The following is a 22,824-nucleotide window of genomic DNA, read 5'->3' as shown; positions in this document are numbered from 1 at the left end:
TGGCAAGGATTATTCAACATCGCCTTGCCAGGCACGCTGAGGAGATGCTTGCGGAGCCCCAATGCGGTTTCAGGAAAGGGCGGTCCTGCACAGATGCCATATTTTCTGTCCGTCTGCTACTGCAGAGGTGTAGGGAATTCCAACAAGACCTACATCTCTGCTTTATTGACCTGGTCAAGGCCGATGATACCATCAGTAGGACTGGGCTCTGGGTTGTTCTTCGTGCTTTCTGAGTGCCTGACCCTCTGCTCACGATCATTAAGGACCTTCATGATGGTGAGCGGGCCCGGGTAAAACTACGTGGCCGGGAGTCGGAGCCTTTCCCTGTACACCTTGGGGTGCGACAGGGATGTCCTCTGGCTCCCACCTTATTTAACATCTATTTTGACCACGTAGTTCGTGAAGCCTTCAATAGCTGTACTGGGGGAATTTCCATTGGTACAGATACAATGGGAGGCTGATCGATGCCCTGGTGCGGTCAAGGGATGGCTCCCTATTGCTCAACCACGTTATGTATGGCAATGATTTGGTAATAGCTGCTCACTCAGAGGAGGAGTTGGAGACGCTGCTGCTGAGACTGGAGCGTGCCACTAAGAGGTGGGGCCTTACCATCAGCCCCACCAAAACTAAGCACCTGCCTGGGTATTTTGTACCATCGGACACTCCACCCCCACAACTCCCAATTGTGGGTGAGTGAATGACATGGGCTAGAGAAGAGATGGAGTGATGTGGTACAGGAGGACGTGGAGCTGAGTGGACTTGCCGATGACTGGTACCAGCGGTGTTAAGATCGGCCTCAGTGGAGGAGGCTCGTGAAGGACGCTACTGGGCACTTGGAGGCAGTCGCCCTCCAACAACAACGGAGGGCGGAGGAGCGACGCTCACAACAACGAGCGGAGCGCCGGGTGGCTAAAGCACAGCAAGTTGGCACAGTAGGGGGCACAGGTGGTGCATCAGCCAGTCATCTCGGTCATCTCGGTCAGTCGACCCGTGGCACCTGCTGGGTCTGCCCCGTGACCTCCTGCCAGCGGGCGTTCGACACTTCACGTGGCCTCAAGGTGCACTTGGCCTGGCACAAGCGTCGTAGTGACGTCACCGCCACTTAGTGGCGAGTGGCGGTTGTTGTTGGGAGTGATGGTGGTGTACACACACTCACACACCCACTCACTCATACACTCACTCACACACCCACTCACTCATATACTCACTCACACACTCACTCACTCATACACTCACTCACACACTCACTCACCACTCATTCACACACTCACCACTCATACACTCACTCACTAATACACTCACACACTCACTCATACACTCACACACTCACACACTCACTCATACACTCACACACTCACTCATACACTCACTCACTCATACACTCACTCATACACTCACTCATACACTCACTCATACACTCACACACTCACTCACACACACACTCATACATACACTCACTCACTCATACACTCACTCACTCATACACTCACTCATACACTCACTCACTCATACACTCACTCATACACTCACACACTCACTCACTCATACACTCACTCACTCATACACTCACTCATTCATACACTCACTAATACACTCACTCATACACTCACACACTCACACACTCACTCACTCATACACTCACTCACTCATACACTCACTCACTCATACACTCACTCATACACTCACACACTCACTCATACACTCACTCACACACTCACTCACCACTCATTCACTCACCACTCATTCACACACTCACCACTCATACACTCACTCACTAATACACTCACACACTCACTCATACACTCACACACTCATACACTCACTCATACACTCACACACTCACTCATACACTCACTCACTCATACACTCACTCATACACTCACTCATACACTCACACACTCACTCATACACTCACTCACTCATACACTCACTCACTCATACACTCACTCACACACTCACTCACTCATACACTCGCTCACTCACACACTCACTCACTCATACACTCACTCACTAATACACTCACTCATACACTCACTCACTAATACACTCACACACTCACTCATACACTCACTCACACATACACTCACACACTCATACACTCACACACTCACTCATACACTCGCTCACACACTCACTCACCCTCACTCATACACTCACTGACTTACACACTCACACACTCACTCACACACACACTCATACACACACTCACTCACTCATACACTCACTCACTCATACACTCACTCACTCATACACTCACTCACTCACTCATACACTCACTCACTCACTCATACACTCACTCACTCATACACTCACTCACTCATACACTCACACACTCACTCATACACTCACTCACTCATACACTCACTCACTCATACACTCACACACTCACTCATACACTCGCTCATACACTCACTCACTCATACACTCACTCACTCATACACTCACTCACTCATACACTCACTCACTCACTCACACACTCACTCACACACTCACTCACTCATACACTCACACACTCACTCATACACTCGCTCACACACTCACTCACACTCACTCACTCACTCACACACTCACTCATACACTCACACACTCATACACTCACACACTCACTCATACACTCGCTCACACACTCACTCACCCTCACTCATACACTCACTGACTTACACACTCACACACACACTCACACACACACTCATACACACACTCACTCACTCATACACTCACACACTCACTCATACACTCACTGACTTACACACTCACACACTCACTCACACACACACTCATACACACACTCACTCACTCATACACTCACTCACTCATACACTCACTCACTCATACACTCACTCACTCACTCATACACTCACTCACTCACTCATACACTCACTCACTCATACACTCACTCACTCATACACTCACACACTCACTCATACACTCACTCACTCATACACTCTCTCACTCATACACTCACACACTCACTCATACACTCACTCACTCACTCACACACTCACTCACTCACACACTCACTCACTCATACACTCACACACTCACTCATACACTCGCTCACACACTCACTCACACTCACTCACACATACACTCACACACTCATACACTCACACACTCACTCATACACTCGCTCACACACTCACTCACCCTCACTCATACACTCACTGACTTACACACTCACACACACACTCACACACACACTCATACACACACTCACTCACTCATACACTCACACACTCACTCATACACTCACTGACTTACACACTCACACACTCACTCACACACACACTCATACACACACTCACTCACTCATACACTCACTCACTCATACACTCACTCACTCATACACTCACTCACTCACTCATACACTCACTCACTCACTCATACACTCACTCACTCATACACTCACTCACTCATACACTCACACACTCACTCATACACTCACTCATACACTCACTCACTCATACACTCACTCACTCATACACTCACACACTCACTCATACACTCACACATACACTCACTCACACATACACTCATACACTCACTCACACATACACTCACTCACTCACACACTCACTCACACATACACTCACTCATACACTCACTCACACACTCACTCACTCATACACTCACTCATACACTCACTCATACACTCACTCACACATACACTCACTCACTCATACACTCGCTCACACATACACTCACACACTCACTCATACACTCACTCACTCATACACTCACACACTCACTCATACACTCACTCATACACTCACTCACTCATACACTCACTCACACATACACTCATACACTCACTCATACACTCACTCACACATACACTCACTCATACACTCACTCACACACTCACTCACACACTCACTCACACACTCACTCACTCATACACTCACTCATACACTCACTCATACACTCACTCACACATACACTCACACACTCACTCATACACTCACTCACACATACACTCACACACTCACTCATACACTCACACACTCACACACACTCACACACTCACTCATACACTCACTCACACACTCACCCTCACTCACCCACCCACACCCACACCGGATTGGTGCACGGATTTGTTTATTGGTGACGTCACAATAGAGCCACACTTTGCGTCTCGAACACGAAATATAATTGACCCGGGGGGGGGTCCCCCCCCCCCCAAAAAAAAAAACAAAATACAGTCACCAAGTTAAAGCGATCCAAACCTGCTACCGTCACCACCACCAACAACAACAACCACACAGTAACAGCTGATCAACAACACCAAGATGGCGCCCGAGGGGAGGGGGTTACCCTTGACCAAGATGGCGCCCGCTCAGGGCGTGCTTATCCTTGACCAAGATGGCGCCCGCCCAGGGGGTGGTTGCCCTATGGCCAAGATGGCGTCCCAACCGACATGCAACCCCCACCCAAGATGGCGGCCCAATCGACATGCAACCCCCACCCAAGATGGCGGTACAGCCCACATGCACCTTTCCCCCCCTCCCCATCTAAGATGGCGCACGACTACCCTACCCAAGATGGCGCACGACCACCCACCCCTACCCAAGATGGCCACTCATTAATAATAATGTCGCAAAATAGCAAAGGGTTGATGAAAATTATTGCGATTTGACAATTGCATAGTTAATTATTGCTTATGATTAGGAGTGTGTGTGTGGGGGGAGGGGTAAGGGGGGTGGTGTGACGTCACGGGCGGTGGCCATATTGGCGTACTACCACATCCATACCCCGAGTGACCCACGTGACCCCCACCTAGAAAGGCAGCAGCAGCAGCAAATAAGAAAATCATGCGTGTGTGTGTGTATGTGTGTGTGTCTGTGTGTGTGTCTGTGTGTGTCTGTGTGTGTGTGTCACTGTGTGTGTCTGTGTGTGTGTGTCTGTGTGTGTGTGTCTGTGTGTGTGTCACTGTGTGTGTCTGTGTGTGTGTGTCTGTGTGTGTGTGTCACTGTGTGTGTCTGTGTGTCTGTGTGTGTGTGTCACTGTGTGTGTCTGTGTGTCTGTGTGTGTGTCTGTGTGTCTGTGTGTGTGTCTGTGTGTGTGTGTGTCACTGTGTGTGTGTGTGTCACTGTGTGTGTCACTGTGTGTGTGTGTGTGTCTGTGTGTGTCACTGTGTGTATGTGTATTTGTGTGTGTCTTTGTGTGTGTGTTTCACTGTGTCTGTGTGTGTGTCTTTGTGTGTGTCACTGTGTGTGTCACTGTGTGTGTGTGTCACTGTGTGTGTGTACCTGTGTGTGCGTGTGTGTCACTGTGTGTGTGTCTGTGTGTAGTGTATAGTGTAGTGTAGTAGTGTGTAGTGTAGTAGTGTATAGTGTAGTGTAGTAGTGTATAGTGTAGTGTAGTAGTGTATAGTGTAGTAGTGTATAGTGTAGTGTAGTAGTGTATAGTGTAGTAGTGTATAGTGTAGTGTAGTAGTGTATAGTGTAGTAGTGTATAGTGTAGTGTAGTAGTGTATAGTGTAGTAGTGTATAGTGTAGTGTAGTAGTGTATAGTGTAGTGTAGTAGTGGTTTCGCGCTACGCTGCGCTACGAACCCGGCGACCCGAGTTCGATTCCCGCTCACGACCAACAACCCCAATGACAGCGATTATCTGAACCGGTACCCGAGCCTCCCCTAGGTCAACTCAGCCTCAAATGAGTACCTTGTGTAGTGGTGGTGGTGTAGTAAACGCCAGGGCACTTGCCCCCTACAGCCCTGCTAGAGGCTACCTGGGGGATCTTTGTCTGTGTCTCAGCACTTGCCCCTGCAGCCCTGCTAGAGGCTACCTGGGCGAGCTCTGTCTGTGTCTCAGCACTTGCCCCTGCAGCCCTGCTAGAGGCTACCTGGGGGATCTTTGTCTGTGTGTCTCAGCACTTGCCCCTGCAGCCTGCTAGAGGCTACCTGGGGGATCTTTGTCTGTGTCTCAGCACTTGCCCCTGCAGCCCTGCTAGAGGCTACCTGGGCGAGCTCTGTCTGTGTCTCAGCACTTGCCCCTGCAGCCCTGCTTGAGGCTACCTGGGGGATCTTTGTATTGTCAAAATTTTGTCCGACTTCCCGACATACGTAACCGCCTTCCGTAACCCGGGGACCAATAAGCCACGCCCATTAACGCGCCACCTACGTCATCCAGGCCACGCCCACAACGCAGGCTACGCCCAGACCACGCCTCGGCTACGTCACGTGCCCCATCATGGCCACGCCCATGTCCATATATGGACATGGGCGTGTCTGGTGGCTCCGCCCACCCCTTCCCTGTAAACATGCGTCACGCGCACCACACCCCCACCACCCCCCACCCCAATGGCGACCCGGTGTGTAGAGGTGTGTGTGTGTAGTGTGTGTGTAGGTGTGTGTTAGTGTGTGTGTTAGTGTGTAGGTGTGTTTGTAGGTGTGTGTGTGTAGGTGTGTGTGTATGTTTGGAGGTGTAGGTGTGTGTGTAGGTGTGTGTGTGTGTAGGTGTGTGTGTTAGTGTGTTGGAGTGTGTAGGTGTGTGTGTAGGTGTGTGTGTGTAGGTGTGTAGGTGTGTGTGTTAGTGTGTAGGTGTGTGTGTTAGTGTATAGGTGTGTGTATGTAGGTGTGTGTGTAGGTGTGTGTAGGTGTGTGTGTTAGTGTGTAGGTGTGTGTGTTAGTGTATAGGTGTGTGTATGTAGGTGTGTGTGTGTGTAGGTGTGTGTGTGTAGGTGTGTGTGTGTAGGTGTGTGTGTAGGTGTGTAGGTGTGTGTAGGTGTAGGTGTGTGTGTGTTTAGGTGTGTGTAGGTTTGTGTGTGTGTAGGTGTGTGTAGGTGTGTGTGTGTGTAGGTGTGTGTGTATGTTTGGAGGTGTAGGTGTGTGTACAGGTGTGTGTGTTAGTGTGTGTATGTAGGTGTGTAGGTGTGTGTGTGTGTGTAGGTGTGTGTGTGTAGGTGCGTGTGTAGGTGTGTGGTGTGTGTGTGTGTAGGTGTGTGTAGGTGTAGGTGTGTGTAGGTGTGTGTAGGTGTGTAGGTGTGTGTGTATAGGTGTGTGTGTATAGGTGTGTGTGTATGTTTGGAGGTGTAGGTGTGTGTAGATGTGTGTGTGTTAGTGTGTAGGTGTGTGTAGGTGTGTGTGTAGGTGTGTGTGTTAGTGTGTTATTCTGTGTAGCTGTGTGTGTTAGTGTGTGTAGCTGTGTGTTAGTGTGTTAGTGTGTAGTGTGTGTGTTAGTGTGTAGTGTGTGTGTAGCTGTGTGTGTGTTAGTGTGTGTGTGTTAGTGTGTGTGTTAGTGTGTAGCTGTGTGTGTGTGTGTAGCTGTGTGTGTAGCTGTGTGTGTGTGCGCACAGCCAGTCGCAAGGCAACACCCCGGCACACAATCACCCATCGCCATCTCAGCTCTCATTTCGCCTTTTTCCCTTCCGACTCCTTCGCTGACCCTCCTCCTCCTGCTGCTGCTGCTCCTGCTGCTGCTGCTGTTGCTGCTGCTGCTGTTGCTGATCCTGCTGCTGCTGGTGTTCCCCCTTTCACCGCCCCTGGCACCTCTACCGCTGCCCCTTTCACCGCCCCTGGTACGGCTACCACCGCCCCTTTTACCGCCCCTGGCACCTCTACCGCTGCCCCTTTCACCGCCCCTGGTACGGCTACCACCGCCCCTTTCACCGCCCCTGGCACCTCTACCGCTGCCCCTTTCACCGCCCCTGGTACGGCTACCACCGCCCCTTTCACCGCCCCTGGTACGGCTACCACCGCCCCTTTCACCGCCCCTGGCACCTCTACCACCGCCCCTTTCACCGCCCCTGGTACGGCTACCACCGCCCCTTTCACCGCCCCTGGTACGGCTACTGCCGCCCCTTTCACCGCCCCTGGTACGGCTACCACCGCCCCTTTCACCGCCCCTGGTACGGCTACTGCCGCCCCTTTCACCGCCCCTGGTACGGCTACCACCGCCCCTTTCACCGCCCCTGGTACGGCCGCCCCACCACCTCCACCGCCACCACCGCCAACGTCCTCGTCGTCCACCAGAGGGATGTAGACGGTCGCCTTGATCTCCTGCTCCTTGACGAGGGGCTTGCCGCTGGCCGACCAGTCGACGTCCGGGGCGGGACGGTCGAAGTCCAGGCCCAGGTCGTCGTAGGCGCCGGCCGAAGCCTGGCCGGCAGGGCCGCCGGGACATGCCGGCGGGCCCGCCGGAGGCCCAACCGGAGGCCCGGCCGGAGGGTCGGGCGCGATGCCGAAAAGGTCGTCGTCAGAAATTCCCGGCGACGGCGGCGGCAGTGGCTGCAGGGGCTGCAGGGGCGGCTGAGCGGGCCGGGCCGAAGCCTGGGCCTCGCCTGGACCGGCGGCCGCGGCTGCCCCCGGAAGGGAGGCTCCTGCTGAGAGGCCGGCCTGGACGCCCTTCTGCTGCTGCTGCTGCTGCTGCTGCTGGGTCTGGTCGGGCACTACCGTAGCCACGGTAGCCGTCGGTGTTGCCGTCGGTTTGGCCGACAGCTCGCAGGCGGGAGGCGTCTGCACCTTGGCGGCGGGCGCCGGGGTCGGTTGAACGACGCCGCCGAAGAGGTCCGAATCGGAGATGCCCTGCGCCGGGCCGCCGGAGGAGAACGGTTTTGCCGGGGGGACGCAGGACATCGGCTTCTGCTGGGGCGGCACCACCGGCACCGGTGCCGTCGCCAACTTGACCTGGCACGCCGAGGCCTTGAGTTGAGGCTCGGTCGCCGCAGCGACGGAGGAGGAGACGGAGGAGGCTGAGGGCTTCTTGGGCTGAGGCTCCGAGGACGGTTTGGCCAAAGAAGCAGCAGCAGCAGCACAAGGCGGAGGAGGAGCGCCGGATTTTGCCGGAGGCTCCGAAGGCGTTTTGGCCAAAGAAGAAGCAGCAAAAGGAGGAGCGCCAGATTTTGCCGGAGGCTCCGAAGACTTGGCCAGGAGGGCGGGCTCCAGTTTGGTGAGCGGCACTGACTTGGGGGCCGGGCAGGAGGCCGTCACCCCTCCGTCTTTGGGCCTCCCGCCGCCGCCGCCGCCGCCTCCACCGGGACCCCCCCCTGGCCTCTTCGCCTTCCTTGACGACGAGCGGCACAAAGGCCTCCTTCTTGGCCTCCTTCTCCTTGACGGCAGTCGCAGTCCCCCCGGCGCTCCAGTCCACGTCCCGCGGCGGCGCGTCGAAGTCCAGGCCGCCCAGGTCCGTCCCGGCCTGCGGCTTGGGAGGAGCCACCGGAGCAGCCGCGGTCGGTCCGCCCAGAAGATCGGCGTCGGACATGCCCCCTCCGGAGACAGCCGACCCGGCACCCTGGGCCACCTGAGCCGCCTGAACCCCCTGGGCTACCTGAGCCGCCTGAGCCACTGCAGCAGACGCCGCCGGTTTCTCAGCGGCACCGGATTTCTTCGGCCCTTTGCCGTCGTCCACGGCGGCCTTACCGCCGCACTTGGCGGTCCCGGCCCCGCCCTCCTTGACGACGAGTGGCACGAAGTCCTCCTTCTTCACCCGCCCCTCCTTGACGGCCGTCGCCGTCCCCCCGGCGCTCCAGTCCACGTCGGGCGGCGGCGCGTCGAAGTCCAGGCCGCCCAGGTCGAGCGAGGCCTGCGGCTGGGGCTTGCCGCCGGGAGGGCCGGGAGCCGCTGGGCCCGGCTCCGGTCCTCCCAGGAGATCGGCATCGGACATCCCACCGCTGCCACCCGCCGACGACGACGTCGACCGGCTGCCCCTTCTGAGTCTCGCCGGCGGCGGCAACGGCGGCAACGGCGGCGGCCGTCACCGGCGCGGGCTCCGGCAGCGGCTGCTGCTTGTCGGCGGACTTCTGCTTCTTGACGGCGTGGGAAGCCGTCCCGGCCGCCTTGGGCTCCTTCTTCCCCCCGTGGCCCTTGGCCTGCTCCTGCGGCACCTTGCCGTGCTCGCCGTGGTGACCTTTGCCCCCATCGCCGTGGTGACCTTTGCCCGCTTCGGTGCCGTGACCTTTGCCCGCTTCGGTGCCGTGACCTTTGCCCCCCTCGCCGTGACCTTTGCCCGCCTCAGTGCCGTGACCTTTGCCTGCTTCGCCGTGACCTTTGCCTGGCTCGCCGTGACATTTGCCTGGCTCGCCGTGACCTTTGCCCGTCTCGCCGTGACCTTTGCCCGCCTCTCCATGACCTTTGCCCGCCTCGCCGTGGCCTTTACCCAGCTCGCCGTGACCTTTGCCTGCCTCGCCGTGACCTTTACCCGGCTCGCCGTGACCTTTGCCCGGCTCGACCTGACCTTTGCCCGGCTCGCCGTGACCTTTGCTTGCCTCGCCGTGACCTTTGCCCCCCTCGGTGCCGTGACCTTTGCCTTTCTCCTGCTGAGGCTTCTTCTCCGCGGGACCTCCACCACCTCCTCCACACTTGGGCTGCCCCTTGCCGTGGTCGTCCCCGTGGCCGCCCTGCCCCTTGGCCTGGCCCTCGGCCTGCCCCTTGGGCTGCCCCTCGCCCTGCCCCTTGGCCTGCCCCTCGCCCTGCCCCTTGGCCTGGCCGGCTGCCCCCCGCCTCCGCTGCGGCCGCCCCTCCCTCTTCGGCCTTCTTTCCTGGCTTCTTCTTACCCATCGTGACCCACTCGCTGACCAGATGACTAGATGACCAGCTGAAGAGATGATTAGATGACCAGCTGACTAGATGACCAGCTGGCGAGATGATTAGATGACCAGCTGACTAGATGACCAGCTGACTAGATGACCAGCTGGCGAGCTGACGAAGCGCTGGCCCCTTGCGCAGGAGATGGTGGCAGCGTCTGCGGTGGCAGCCGAGGGCAACAGGTTAGTGTCTTGGATAGGGGATAGAGCGTGGGTCAGAGGTCACAAACGGGTTTTGATTCCGTACCCGTACCCGTACCCGGCCGCACCAGGGTCGCAACCGGGTACCCGTACCCGGCCGGGTATCGGGTAGGGTACGGGTATCGGGTACCCGATTGCGACCTCTGGGATGAAGCCACGTTGCAGGCGCGGGTGGGTTGATTCTAGGAACTTGAATTGTGAGAAGAGACAAGACGAGTGGGAAATGAGTGACAATCACGGTGACTCACCCAGTGACTCACGGCCTACCCCGTACCCGGCCGCACCAGGGTCGCAAACTCTCCCACTCACTCACCCACCCACCCACCCACTAATTCAGCTACTCACTCACTCACCCACCCACTCACCCACCCACTCACCCACCCACTCACCCACCCACTCACCCACCAACCAACCAGAGGTCGCATACGGGTTTTGATTCCTTACCCGTACCCGGCCGCACCAGGGTCGCAAACGGGTACCCGTACACCCGGCCGGGTACGGGTAGCCGGGTATCGGGTAGGGTACGGGTATCGGGTACCCGGTTGCGACCTCTGGCGTGGGTTATGGGATCGGGTTATGGGATCGGGTTATGGGATATGAGTACAGTACCATCATATACACACGGAAGCAAAGACAAAGCTCCCCCAGGTAGCCTCTAGCAGGGCTGTAGGGGCAAATGCTGAGACACAGACAAAGCTCCCCCAGGTAGCCTCTGGCAGGGCTGCAGGGGCAAGTGGCTGAGACCACAGACAAAGCTCCCCCAGGTAGCCTCTGGCACGGCTGTAGGGGCAAGTGCTGAGACACAGACAAAGCTCCCCCAGGTAGCCTCTGGCACGGCTGCAGGGGCAAGTGCTGAGACACAGACAATGCTCCCCCCAGGTAGCCTCTGGCAGGGCTGCAGGGGCAAGTGCTGAGACACGACAATGCTCCCCCAGGTAGCCTCTGGCAGGGCTGTCGGGGCAAGTGCTGAGACACAGACAAAGCTCCCCCAGATAGCCTCTGGCACGGCTGTAGGGGCAAGTGCTGAGACACAGACAAAGCTCCCCCAGGTAGCCTCTGGCAGGGCTGCAGGGGCAAGTGCAGAGACACAGACAATGCTCCCCCAGGTAGCCTCTGGCAGGGCTGTAGGGGCAAGTGCTGAGACACAGACAATGCTCCCCCAGGTAGCCTCTAGCAGGGCTGTAGGGGCAAGTGCTGAGATACAGACAGAGCTCCCCCAGGTAGCCTCTGGCAGGGCTGCAGGGGCAAGTGCTGAGATACAGACAGAGCTCCCCCAGGTAGCCTCTGGCAGGGCTGCAGGGGCAAGTGCTGAGACACAGACAAAGCTCCCCCAGGTAGCCTCTGGCAGGGCTCTAGGGGCAAGTGCTGGCAGCGAGTAGCAGTGCCTATGAAGGTTATCGGCACTGTGGCTACACACAGAGGGGGTGGGTGGCTAGCACCACCACCACGCCCGGCCGCCTTTGTCTCCCCAGTGACGATGTTTACGACACACCGCACCAGGTACTCATTTGAGGCTGAGTCGACCTAGGGGAGGCCCAGGAGCGGTTTAGATAATCGCTGTCACTGTGGTGGTGGTGTTGGCGGTGAGCGGGAATCGAACCCGGGTCGCCGGGTTCATAGCGCAGCGCGCTAACCACTACACCCACCGCTCCCACACACACACATACACACACACACGCACACACACATACACACACACATACACACACATACACACACACATACACACACATACACACACACATACACACACACATACACACTCACATACACACACACATACACACTCACATACACACTCACATACACACACACTCACATACACACTCACATACACACACACTCACATACACACTCTCACATACACACACTAACTCACACACTAACTCACACACACACTCACACACACTCACATACACACACACTCACATACACACACACACTAACTCACATACACACTCACATACACACTCACACACACACTCACACACACTCACACACACACTCACATACACACTCACATACACACTCACATACACACTCACATACACACTCACATACACACTCACATACACACACACTCACATACACACTCACATACACACACACACACTAACTCACATACACACACACACACACTAACTCACACACCCACACACACTCACATACACACACACACACTCACATACACACTCACATACACACACACACTAACTCACACACACACTCACACTCACATACACACACACACTAACTCACATACACACACACACACTAACTCACACACTCACATACACACTCACACACACTCACATACACACACACACTAACTCACACACTCACATACACACACACTCACATACACACACACTCACACACACACACACACACTAACTCACATACACACTCACATACACACACTCACATACACACACACACTAACTCACACACTAACTCACACACACTCACATACACACACACATACACACACACACACTAACTCACATACACACACACACACACTAACTCACACACTCACACACACTCACATACACACACACTCACATACACACTCACATACACACACACACTAACTCACACACTAACTCACACACACACTCACACACACACACACTCACATACACACACACACTAACTCACACACTAACTCACATACACACTCACATACACACTCACACACACACTCACATACACACACACTCACATACACACACACACTAACTCACACACACACTCACACACACTCACATACATACACACTCACATACACACACACACTAACTCACATACACACTCACATACACACTCACATACACACTCACACACACACTCACATACACACTCACACACACTCACACACACACACACTCACACACACACACACTCACACACACTCACACACACACTCACATACACACACACTCACATACACACTCACATACACACACATACACACTCACACACACACTAACTCACACACTAACTCACACACACACTCACACACACTCACATACACACTCACATACACACTCACATACACACTAACTCACACACACACTCACACACACACTCACACACACACACTCACACACACACACACTCACACACACTCACACACACACTCACATACACACACACTCACATACACACTCACATACACACACATACACACTCACACACACACTAACTCACACACTAACTCACACACACACTCACACACACTCACATACACACTCACATACACACTCACACACACACTAACTCACACACACACTCACACACACACTCACACACACACACTCACACACACACACACTCACACACACTCACACACACACTCACATACACACACACACACACTCACATACACACTCACACACACACTCACATACACACACACTCACACACACACTAACTCACACACACACTCACACACACTCACACACACACACACTCACACACACACACACTCACACACACTCACACACACACTCACATACACACACACACACACTCACATACACACTCACACACACACTCACATACACACACACTCACATACACACTCACACACACACTCACATACACACTAACTCACATACACATGGCCACATACCAACTGCATTCTTGTGACCACAATACATTCCAGCTGTAGCAGGTCACACAGACACACACACACACCTACACACACTAACACACACACCACACACACACACACACCTACACACACCTACACACACTAACACACACACACACCACACACCTACACACACCTACACACACTAACACACACACCACACACACACACACCTACACACACCCACACACACACCTACACACACCTACACACACACACCTACACACACACACCTACACACCCACACACCTAAACACACCTACACACACAAACACACCTACACACACACACCTACACACAGCTACACACACTAACACACACACCTACACACACACACCTACACACACACACCTACACACACACACCTACACACCCACACACCTAAACACACAAACACACCTACACACACACACACACCTACACACACACACCCACACACACACACCTACACACACACACCTACACACACACACCTACACACCCACGCACCTACACACCCACGCACCTACACACAACAACAACACTAAGTGGCGGTGACGTCACCACGACACTTGTGCCAGGCCATGTACCGCTTGAGGCCACGTGAAGTGTCGAACGAGGTCACGGGGCAGACCCAGCAGGTGCCACGGGTCGACTGACCGATATGACCGAGATGACTGGCTGATGCACCACCTGTGCCCCCTACTGTGCCAACTTGCTGTGCTTTAGCCACCCGGCACTCCGCTCGTTGTTGTGAGCGTCGCTCCTCCGCCCTCCGTTGTTGTTGGAGGGCGACTGCCTCCAACTGCCCAGTAGCGTCCTTCACGAGCCTCCTCCACTGAGGCCGATCTTGACACCGCTGGTACCAGTCATCGGCAAGTCCACTCAGCTCCACGTCCTCCTGTACCACATCACTCCATCTCTTCTCTAGCCCGTGCCACGCCCGTTTAGCCCCCTCGATCCGGCCAAAAGCTGTTGAGGCATGCGGTGGCTGGGCATGCGGGCTACATGGCCCAGCCAACACAGCCTTGCCTGCCGGAGGAGCTCACCGATAGGACTTTGTCCAGATCTTTCAAGGATTTTAGAGCTCCTTAAACAATCCAGCCTGGTTAAACCCAGGATGGATCGTAGGCAGGCCAGCCTAAATGTTTCCAACCGGCAAAGATGTTCCATTAGGGGGGGGTCCACGTTTCGCAAGCGTAGAGAAGGGAGGGAATGACCGTGGCCGAGAAGACCTGAAGCTTCTTGCGGAGCGACAGACCAGGTAGCTTCCACACAGCGTTACGCAACCGCTGAAAAGATATTGCCGCTCGACTGATTCTGAGTGAGACCTCTGCTGTTAAACCGGAGCCGGTCATGAGCACACTGCCCAGGTATGGTAAACTCTCCACTCTCTCCACAACTGCCCCATCACCGATTGGGAGTTGTTGGGGTGGAGTGTCCGATGGTACAAAATACCCAGGCAGGTGCTGAGTTTTGGTGGGGCTGATGGTAAGGCCCCACCTCTTAGTGGCAAGCTCCAGGTTCAGCAGCAGCGTCTCCAACTCCTCCTCTGAGTGAGCAGCAATTACCAGATCATCGGCATACAGAACGTGGTTGACCAATAGGGAGCCATCCCTTGACCGCACCCGGGCATCGATCAGCCTCCCATTATATCTGTACCAGATGGAAATTCCTGCGGTACAGCTATTGAAGGCCTCACGAACTACGCGGTCAAAAAGATGTGAAATAATGTGGGAGCCAGAGGACATCTCTGTCGCACCCCAAGGTGTACAGGGAATGGCTCCGACTCCCGGCCACGGGTCGACTGACTGAGATGACTGGCTGATGCACCACCTGTGCCCCCTACTGTGCCAACTTGCTGTGCTTTAGCCGCCCGGCGCTCCGCTCGTTGTTGTGAGCGTCGCTCCTCCGCCCTCCGTTGTTGTTGGAGGGCGACTGCCTCCAACTGCCCAGTAGCAGCGTCCTTCACGAGCCTCCTCCACTGAGGCCGATCTTGACACCGCTGGTACCAGTCATCGGCAAGTCCACTCAGCCCCACGTCCTCCTGTACCACATCACTCCATCTCTTCTCTAGCCCGTGTCACTCACCCACTCACTCACCCACTCACTCACCCACTCACCTATCACTCACCCACTCACTCACCTATCACTCACTCACCCACTCACTCACCCACTCACCTATCACTCACCCACTCACCCACCCACTCACTCACCTATCACTCAATCACCCACTCACTCACCCATCACTCCATCTCTTCTGTAGCCCGTGTCACTCACTCACCCACTCACCCACTCACCTATCACTCACCCACTCACTCACCCACTCACTCACCTACCTACTCACCCATCCACTCACACACCACTCACTCATCCACTAACCCACCCACTCACTCATCCACTCATCCACTCACCCACCCACTCACTCACCCACTCATCCACTCACTCACCCACTCACTCACCCACTCACCCACTCACCCACCCACTCACTCACCCACTCACCCACTCACCCACCCACTCACTCACCCACTCATCCACTCACCCACTCACCCACCACTCACTCACCCACTCATCCACTCACTCACCCACTCATCCACTCACCCACCCACTCACTCACCCACTCACCCACTCACCCACCCACTCACTCACCCACTCACCCACTCACCCACCCACTCACTCACCCACTCATCCACTCACCCACTCACTCACTCATCCACTCACCCACTCACCCACCCACTCACTCACCCACTCATCCACTCACTCATCCACTCATCCACTCACCCACCCACTCACTCATCCACTCACCCACTCACCCACCCACTCACTCACCCACTCATCCACTCACCCACCCACTCACTCATCCACTCATCCACTCACCCACCCACTCACTCATCCACTCATCCACTCACCCACCCACTCACTCACCCACTCATCCACTCACCCACCCACTCACTCATCCACTCACCCACTCACCCACCCACTCACTCACCCACTCATCCACTCACTCACCCACTCATCCACTCACCCACCCACTCACTCATCCACTCATCCACTCACCCACCCACTCACTCATCCACTCATCCACTCACCCACCCACTCACTCACCCACTCATCCACTCACTCACCCACTCATCCACTCACCCACCCACTCACTCACCCACTCATCCACTCACCCACCCACTCACTCATCCACTCATCCACTCACCCACCCACTCACTCATCCACTCATCCACTCACCCACCCACTCACTCACCACTCATCCACTCACTCATCCACTCACCCCACTCATCCCACTCACTCACCCACTCATCCACTCACCCACCCACTCACTCACCCACTCACCCACCCACTCACTCACCCACTCATCCACTCACCCACTCACCCACCCACTCACTCACCCACTCATCCACTCACTCACCCACTCATCCACTCACCCACCCACTCACTCACCCACTCACCCACTCACCCACTCACCCACCCACTCACTCATCCACTCACCCACTCACCCACCCACTCACTCACCCACTCATCCACTCACTCACCCACTCATCCACTCACCCACTCACCCACTCACCCACTCACCCACCCACTCACTCACCCACTCATCCACTCACCCACTCACCCACCCACTCACTCACCCACCCACTCACTCACTCACTCACCCACTCATCCACTCACTCACCCACTCATCCACTCACCCACCCACTCACTCACCACTCACCCACTCACCCACCCACTCACTCACCCACTCACCCACTCACCACCCACTCACTCACCCACTCATCCACACCCACTCACCCACCCACTCACTCACCCACTCATCCAATCACCCACCCACTCACTCACCCACTCATCCACTCACCCACCCACTCACTCATCCACTCATCCACTCACCCACTCACCCACCCACTCACTCACCCACTCACTCACTCACTCACCCACTCATCCACTCACCCACTCACCCACTCACCCACTCACCCACCCACTCACTCACCCACTCATCCACTCACCCACTCACCCACCCACTCACTCACCCACTCATCCACTCACTCACCCACTCATCCACTCACCCACCCACTCACTCACCCACTCCCACTCACCCACCCACTCACTCACCCACTCACCCACTCACCCACCCACTCACTCACCCACTCATCCACTCACCACTCACCCACCCACTCACTCACCCCCACTCATCCAATCACCCACCCACACTCACCCACTCATCCACTCACCCACCCACTCACTCACCCACTCACCCACTCACCCACCCACTCACTCACCCACTCACCCACTCACCCACCCACTCACTCACCCACTCATCCACTCACCCCTCACCCACCCACTCACTCATCCACTCATCCAATCACCCACCCACTCACTCACCCACTCATCCACTCACCCACCCACTCACTCATCCACTCATCCACTCACCCACCCACTCACTCACCCACTCACCACCCACTCACTCACCCACTCATCCACTCACTCACCCACTCAACCACTCACCCACCCACTCACTCATCCACTCACCCACTCCCCACCCACTCACTCACCCACTCATCCACTCACCCACCCACTCACTCACCCACTCACCCACCACTCACTCACCCACTCATCCACTCACTCACCCACTCATCCACTCACCCACCCACTCACTCATCCACTCATCCACTCACCCACCCACTCACTCACCCACTCACCCACCCACTCACTCACCCACTCATCCACTCACCCACCCACTCACTCACCCACTCATCCACTCACCCACCCACTCACTCATCCACTCATCCACTCACCCACCCCACTCACTCACCCACTCACCCACCCACTCACTCATCCACTCATCCACTCACCCACCCACTCACTCACCCACTCACCCACCCACTCACTCACCCACTCATCCACTCACTCACCCACTCATCCACTCACCCACCCACTCACTCATCCACTCACCCACTCACCCACCCACTCACTCACCCACTCATCCACTCACCCACCCACTCACTCACCCACTCACCCACCCACTCACTCACCCACTCATCCACTCACTCACCCACTCATCCACTCACCCACCCACTCACTCATCCACTCATCCACTCACCCACCCACTCACTCACCCACTCACCCACCCACTCACTCACCCACTCATCCACTCACCCACTCACCCACCCACTCACTCACCCACTCATCCACTCACTCACCCCACTCATCCACTCACCCACCCACTCACTCATCCACTCACCCACTCACCCACCCACTCATCCACTCACTCACCCACTCATCCACTCACCCACCCACTCACTCATCCACTCATCCACTCACCCACCCACTCACTCATCCACTCACCCACTCACCCACCCACTCACCCACTCATCCACTCACCCACCCACTCACCCACCCACTCACTCACCCCACTCATCCACTCACCCACCCACTCACTCATCCACTCACCCACTCACCCACCCACTCACTCATCCACTCACTCACCCACTCATCCACTCACCCACCCACTCACCCACCCACTCACTCACCCACTCATCCACTCACCCACCCACTCACTCATCCACTCACCCACTCACCCACCCACTCACTCATCCACTCACCCACTCACCCCACCCACTCACTCACCCACTCATCCACTCACCTCACCCACTCATCCACTCACCCACTCACCCACCCACCTCACTCATCCACTCACCCACTCACCCACCCACTCACTCACCCACTCATCCACTCACTCACCCACTCATCCACTCACCCACCCACTCACTCACCCACTCATCCACTCACCCACCCACTCACTCACCCACTCACCCACCCACTCACTCACCCACTCATCCACTCACCCACTCACCCACCCCACTCACTCACCCACTCATCCACTCACCCACCCACTCACTCACCCACTCATCCACTCACCCACCCACTCACTCATCCACTCACTCATCCACTCACCCACCCACTCACTCACCCACTCATCCACTCACCCACCCACTCACCCACCCACTCACTCACCCACTCATCCACTCACCCACCCACTCACTCATCCACTCACCCACCCACTCACTCACCCACTCATCCACTCACCCACTCACCCACCCACTCACTCACCCACTCATCCACTCACCCACCCACTCACTCACCCACTCACCCACCCCACTCACTCACCCACTCATCCACTCACCCACTCACCCACCCACTCACTCACCCACTCATCCACTCACCCACCCACTCACTCATCCACTCATCCACTCACCCACCCACTCACTCACCCACTCACCCACCCACTCACTCACCCACTCATCCACTCACCCACTCACCCACCCACTCACTCACCCACTCATCCACTCACTCACCCACTCATCCACTCACCCACCCACTCACTCATCCACTCATCCACTCACCCACCCACTCACTCACCCACTCATCCACTCACTCACCCACTCACTCACCCATCTCTTCTCTACACCGTGCCGCGCCCGTTTAGCCCCCTCGATCCGGTCAAACAGAAGCTGCTTGGGCATGCAGTGACACACACACACTGACACACACACACACTGACACACACACACTGACACACACACACACTGACACACACACGCTGACACACTGACACACACACACTGACACACTGACACAGACACACACACACTGACACACACACACTGACACACACACACACTGACACACACACACTGACACACACACACTGACACACACACTGACACACACACTGACACACTGACACACACACACACACTGACACACACACGCTGACACACTGACACACACACACACTGACAAACTGACACAGACACACACACACACACTGACACACACACACTGACACACACACTGACACACACACATTGACAGACACACACACAATGACACACACACAGGCACACACACACTGACACACACACGCTGACACACTGACACACACACACAGACACACACACACACTGACATACACACACACTGACACACACACTGACACACTGACATACACACACACACTCAGACACACACACACTGACATACATACACACACACACTGACACACACACAGACACACTGACACACACACACATTGACACACTGACACACAGACACACACACACTGACATACACACAATGACACACACACAGACACACACACACTGACATACATACATACACTGACACACACACACTGACATACACACAGACACACAGACACACACACACTGACGTACATACGCACACTGACACACACACACTGACATACACACAGACACACAGACACACACACACTGACACACAGACACACACACACTGACACACACACAGACACACTGACACACACACACTGACACACACACACAGACACACAGTCACACACACACTGACACACAGACACACACACATTGACATACACACAGACACACACACACTGACACACAGACACATACACACTGACACACACACAGACACACTGACACACACACACTGACACACACACACAGACACACAGACACACACACACTGACACACAGACACACACACACTGACATACACACAGACACACAGACACACACACACTGACACACAGACACACACACACTGACGTACATACACACACACACTGACACAGACACACACACACTGACATACACACACACACTGACACACACACACTGACATACACACTGACACAGACACACACACACTGACACACAGACACACACACATTGACACACTGACACACAGACACACACACACAGACACACACACACTGACACACACACACTGACACACACACACTGACACACATACACACACACGCTCATACACTGACACGCACACACTGACATACACACTGACACACAGACACACACACACTGACATACACACTGACACACAGACACACACACACTGACACACACACACGCTCATACACTGACACGCACACACTGACATACACACTGACACACAGACACACACACACTGACACACAGACACACAGTGACACACTGACACACACACACACTGACACACAGACACACACACACTGACACACACACGCTCATACACTGACACGCACACACTGACACGCACACAGACACACCCATAATATATCTATTTACATCTAAATAAAGACAAAGCTCCTCCAGGTAGCCTCAAGCAGGGCTGCAGGGGCAAGTTCTGAGACACAGGCAAAGCTCCCCCAGGTAGCCTCTAGCAGGGCTGCAGGGGCAAGTGCTGTTTGTCGCGAGTGGCAGCAGCAGCGTCTATGAAGGCTACCGGCACTGTGGCTACACACAGAGGGGGGGGGTGGCCAGCACCACCACCACCACTATCATCACCACCACTACACGACCATCACCACTACCACCACCATCACCACCACAACCACCTCTACCACCACCACCACCTCTACCACCACAACCACCTCTACCACCACCACCACCACTACACCAC

The 22,824-nt window shown here is 55.4% G+C and overlaps 1 long non-coding RNA gene across 1 annotated transcript in view; it reads right to left on the bottom strand.

Moving 5' to 3' along the window:
* Positions 1-10,486: 10,486 nt before the first annotated feature.
* Positions 10,487-22,824, bottom strand: part of LOC144740522 (uncharacterized) — a 32,460-nt gene continuing 20,122 nt past the window's right edge. Inside the window, exon 4 of the long non-coding RNA XR_013589653.1 lies at positions 10,487-10,678. This is a non-coding gene — a long non-coding RNA (uncharacterized LOC144740522). The remainder of the gene's footprint in view (positions 10,679-22,824) is intronic.

This window comes from Lampetra planeri, unplaced genomic scaffold (genome assembly GCF_965212315.1).
Source record: "Lampetra planeri unplaced genomic scaffold, kcLamPlan1.2.h2 scaffold_225, whole genome shotgun sequence".
NCBI lineage: Eukaryota > Metazoa > Chordata > Hyperoartia > Petromyzontiformes > Petromyzontidae > Lampetra > Lampetra planeri.
The sequence above is the reverse complement of the archived record's forward strand: the minus strand, read 5'-3'. Positions and strand labels throughout refer to the sequence as shown.